The sequence below is a fragment of the Styela clava genome, chromosome 6 (genome assembly GCF_964204865.1).
Source record: "Styela clava chromosome 6, kaStyClav1.hap1.2, whole genome shotgun sequence".
NCBI classification, from domain to species: domain Eukaryota; kingdom Metazoa; phylum Chordata; class Ascidiacea; order Stolidobranchia; family Styelidae; genus Styela; species Styela clava.
Genome location: NC_135255.1, coordinates 5067501 through 5072500, shown reverse-complemented (window position 1 = coordinate 5072500; position 5000 = coordinate 5067501). Strand labels below are relative to the sequence as shown.

At 56.6% G+C, this 5000-nt stretch overlaps 2 non-coding genes and 1 pseudogene across 2 annotated transcripts; all 3 read left to right on the top strand.

The window, feature by feature from the left end:
• Positions 1–1855: 1855 nt before the first annotated feature.
• Positions 1856–3665, top strand: LOC144424917 (small subunit ribosomal RNA). The gene has a single exon (XR_013477136.1). It is a non-coding gene; the product is annotated as a small subunit ribosomal RNA (ribosomal RNA).
• Positions 3666–3963: 298 nt separating this feature from the next.
• Positions 3964–4117, top strand: LOC144424842 (5.8S ribosomal RNA). The gene has a single exon (XR_013477062.1). It is a non-coding gene; the product is annotated as a 5.8S ribosomal RNA (ribosomal RNA).
• A 288-nt stretch (positions 4118–4405) lies between these two features.
• Positions 4406–5000, top strand: part of LOC144424993 (large subunit ribosomal RNA) — a 3694-nt pseudogene continuing 3099 nt past the window's right edge.

Genomic DNA, 5000 nt, shown 5'->3' with positions numbered 1-5000 from the left:
AGCGAAAGACAGTAAACTCGAATGAGCCATGAAAGAGCGGTGCGGGGCCGGTCGGAGCGCACCCTTTTCTCGGTGGCTGGCGGGCGAGAGAGTGCTGCGTCGCCGGCATCGGCGTCGAAAGAAGCCGAGCCGAAAAAAGTTAAAGTACAAACGTGCAAGCATACTAACCTAACCCTAGGTAAGGCATGTCAGAGCGAAAGACAGTAATTTCGAATGAGCCAAGAAAGAGCGGTGCGGGGCCGGTCGGAGCGCACCCTTTTCTCGGTGGCTGGCGGGCGAGAGAGTGCTGCGTCGCCGGCATCGGCGTCGAAAGAAGCCGAGCCGAAAAAAGTTAAAGTACAAACGTGCAAGCATACTAACCTAACCCTAGGTAAGGCATGTCAGAGCGAAAGACAGTAAACTCGAATGAGCCATGAAAGAGCGGTGCGGGGCCGGTCGGAGCGCACCCTTTTCTCGGTGGCTGGCGGGCGAGAGAGTGCTGCGTCGCCGGCATCGGCGTCGAAAGAAGCCGAGCCGAAAAAAGTTAAAGTACAAACGTGCAAGCATACTAACCTAACCCTAGGTAAGGCATGTCAGAGCGAAAGACAGTAATTTCGAATGAGCCAAGAAAGAGCGGTGCGGGGCCGGTCGGAGCGCACCCTTTTCTCGGTGGCTGGCGGGCGAGAGAGTGCTGCGTCGCCGGCATCGGCGTCGAAAGAAGCCGAGCCGAAAAAAGTTAAAGTACAAACGTGCAAGCATACTAACCTAACCCTAGGTAAGGCATGTCAGAGCGAAAGACAGTAAACTCGAATGAGCCATGAAAGAGCGGTGCGGGGCCGGTCGGAGCGCACCCTTTTCTCGGTGGCTGGCGGGCGAGAGAGTGCTGCGTCGCCGGCATCGGCGTCGAAAGAAGCCGAGCCGAAAAAAGTTAAAGTACAAACGTGCAAGCATACTAACCTAACCCTAGGTAAGGCATGTCAGAGCGAAAGACAGTAAACTCGAATGAGCCATGAAAGAGCGGTGCGGGGCCGGTCGGAGCGCACCCTTTTCTCGGTGGCTGGCGGGCGAGAGAGTGCTGCGTCGCCGGCATCGGCGTCGAAAGAAGCCGAGCCGAAAAAAGTTAAAGTACAAACGTGCAAGCATACTAACCTAACCCTAGGTAAGGCATGTCAGAGCGAAAGACAGTAATTTCGAATGAGCCAAGAAAGAGCGGTGCGGGGCCGGTCGGAGCGCACCCTTTTCTCGGTGGCTGGCGGGCGAGAGAGTGCTGCGTCGCCGGCATTGGCGTCGAAAGAAGCCGAGCCGAAAAAAGTTAAAGTACAAACGTGCAGGCATACTAACCTAACCCTAGGTAAGGCATGTCAGAGCGAAAGACAGTAATTTCGAATGAGCCAAGAAAGAGCGGTGCGGGGCCGGTCGGAGCGCACCCTTTTCTCGGTGGCTGGCGGGCGAGAGAGTGCTGCGTCGCCGGCATCGGCGTCGAAAGAAGCCGAGCCGAAAAAAGTTAAAGTACAAACGCGATGCTAATGAGCGAGCCGTTGTCTCGACTAATATGTAGGGGGCGTTCGATCGAGCGTCTGGCTTGAGCGCTTGTCGGCCTAGCAGAACGGTCGCATTGTTATGCCCGGGTTTTAGGCACCGCTGCAGGCGGCCGGCAGAGCTCTTGTTTGTGCGAAACTGAATGGATCGAGCCCGAGAGAGGGCGAGCAAAGAAAAAACGCAAATCGCTCCGCCTGGCACTGCCGGCGAGAGCGTGGACGTCGCGGCCAGCGACTGTCGAAGCTGAGTACGGCCGCAGGCGATCGCCTCGGTCTTAAACGAATGCGACGAGCACGCGCCGGGCGGCCCAGCAAGGGCCGAGCGCAGCTGTCGCAGCTATCTGGTTGATCCTGCCAGTAGTGATATGCTTGTCTCAAAGATTAAGCCATGCAGGTGCAAGTACGAGTTCTCGTAAAGCGAAACTGCGAATGGCTCATTAAATCAGTCTTGGTTTATTTGGTCTCGTAAGCGAAGTGGATAACTGTGGTAATTCTAGAGCTAATACATGCATTGAGCGCCGACTTCGGGAGGCGCGCTTTTATCAGATCAAAACCGACCGGGTTCGTCCTGTGACGTTTGATGACTCTGGATAACCACGCGGATCGTACGGTCTCTGCACCGACGACGTATCATTCAAGTGTCTGCCCTATCAACTGTCGAAGGTACGCTACGTGCCTACCTTTGTGATAACGGGTAACGGGGAATCAGGGTTCGATTCCGGAGAGGGAGCCTGAGAAACGGCTACCACATCCAAGGAAGGCAGCAGGCGCGCAAATTACCCATTCCCGACACGGGGAGGTAGTGACGAAAAATAACAATACAGGACTCTAACGAGGCCCTGTAATTGGAATGAGTACATCCTAAAACTCTTAACGAGTATCCATTGGAGGGCAAGTCTGGTGCCAGCAGCCGCGGTAATTCCAGCTCCAACAGTGTATGCTAAAGTTGTTGCGGTTGAAAAGCTCGTAGTTGGATTTTGGGCGAGCGCCGCCGGTCCGTCGCAAGGCGTGTCACTGGTTGCGTTCGCCTCACCTTCGGTTCTCCGTCGGTGCTCTTGACTGAGTGTCGGCGGTGGCCGATAAGTTTACTTTGAAAAAATTAGAGTGTTCAAAGCAGGCTGTTCGCCTGCATAGTGTTGCATGGAATAATGGAATAGGACCTCGGTTCTATTTTGTTGGTTTTCGGAGCACGAGGTAATGATTAAGAGGGACAGACGGGGGCGTCCGTACTCTGCCGTTAGAGGTGAAATTCTTGGATCGGCGGAAGACGAACTACTGCGAAAGCATTCGCCAAGAATGTTTTCTTTAATCAAGAGCGAAAGTCAGAGGTTCGAAGACGATCAGATACCGTCCTAGTTCTGACTATAAACGATGCCAACTAGCGATCGGGAGGCGTTACCATGACGACCTTTCCGGCAGCTTCCGGGAAACCAAAGTCTTTGGGTTCCGGGGGAAGTATGGTTGCAAAGCTGAAACTTAAAGGAATTGACGGAAGGGCACCACCAGGAGTGGAGCCTGCGGCTTAATTTGACTCAACACGGGGAAACTCACCCGGCCCGGACACAGGTAGGATTGACAGATTGAGAGCTCTTTCTTGATTCTGTGGGTGGTGGTGCATGGCCGTTCTTAGTTGGTGGAGCGATTTGTCTGGTTAATTCCGATAACGAACGAGACTCTGGCATGCTAAATAGTTACGCGACCTTCTCGGTCGGCGTCTAACTTCTTAGAGGGACTAGTGGCGTTTAGCCACACGAGATTGAGCAATAACAGGTCTGTGATGCCCTTAGATGTCCGGGGCCGCACGCGCGCTACACTGAGTGAAGCAGCGAGTGTCTAACCTAGGCCGAAAGGTCCGGGTAACCCGTTGAACCTCATTCGTGATTGGGATAGGGACTTGCAATTGTTTCCCTTGAACGAGGAATTCCCAGTAAGCGCAAGTCATCAACTTGCGTTGATTACGTCCCTGCCCTTTGTACACACCGCCCGTCGCTACTACCGATTGAATGGTTTAGTGAGATCCTTGGATCGGCCCCGTCGCGGCTGGCAACGGCCGCGTCGGCGTGTCGAGAAGACGATCAAACTTGATCATTTAGAGGAAGTAAAAGTCGTAACAAGGTTTCCGTAGGTGAACCTGCGGAAGGATCATTACCGAAAGTGGTGGTAGGCCCCGGCCGACCGCGCACTTAATTGTCTTTGGGTGCCGCCGAGAGGGCGGCCGTCAATCGGGGTTCCGCCCCGTGCGACACGCGTAACACGTTGGCATAGCAAGGCAGCCGAGTGCGATGGTGGCTTCTTGGCACCGCGCTCGATGTGCCGCCGGCCCAGCCCGGCGGTCGCTCGGCGCCGTTTGTTGGTGTTTTTGTGCAGTTGTTGTCGGTGGTGGTTTTGTGGTCGATCCCACAGTGTGACGTCCGCGCGCTTCGGCGCCGGGCGAAACGTCGAGGACGACTCTTAACGGTGGATCACTCGGCTCGCGAGTCGATGAAGGACGCAGCCAAGTGCGAGAAGTAATGTGAATTGCAGAACACATTGAACGTCGACCTTCTGAACGCGAATTGCGGTCTCGGGTCAATCCCGGGACCGCGTCTGCCTCAGGGTCGCGTTCGTCCTCACCCGAGGGCCGTCGCCTGGCCTCTGCGAAGACGGCCGGGCGTCGCCCCAAGTTGAAGCGGTCGCCGAGCTTTCTCGGCGCGACCGCGTGTCCCGTACACCGCCGGCCCCTCGACGTGTTCAACTACGTTCGAGGGGCGGGTCCAGGTCGGTCGGTCCGGTCACGAGATCAAGACCGACCGTGGGCCAAGGCGGCGACGGTACGCGCTCGGTCGGCGCCGGCGGCGACGACTTGCGATGCCAGCGGGCCGTGTAAGAAGCGGCCCGCTTGACACATACGACCTGAGTTCAGGCGAGAGCACCCGCTGAATTTAAGCATATTATTAAGCGGAGGAAAAGAAACCAACAGGGATTCCCTGAGTAACGGCGAGTGAACCGGGAAGAGTCCAGCGTCGAATCTGCGCGCTTTTCGAGCGCGCCGAGTTGTGACGTACGGAAGTCCCAGTGCGGCTAACGGCGAGCGCCGGTGTCCTTCTGATCGAGGCCTCGTCCCACGGCGGGTGTTAGGCCCATAGGGGCGCTTGCCTTGGCCGCTTCGGGTCTTCTCGGAGTCGGGTTGTTTGGGAATGCAGCCCAAAGCGGGTGGTAAACTCCACCTAAGACTAAATACGGTCGCGAGACCGATAGCGGACAAGTATCGTGAGGGAAAGTTGAAAAGCACTTTGAAGAGAGAGTTCAAGAGTACGTGAAACCGTTGAGAGGCAAACGGGAGGGCCCGTCAGGTCGCCGGCTCGCTTTCAGTTGGGTGCGGGGGCGCGCCGTCTCGGTTCGCGGACGCTTAAGGCGCCGCTGCCGAGTCGGCTCGCGCACCGTCTCAGCGCACTAGCGACCGGCGCGGGTCACGACCGGTTTGCCGTCGGTCTAAGTCCCCGC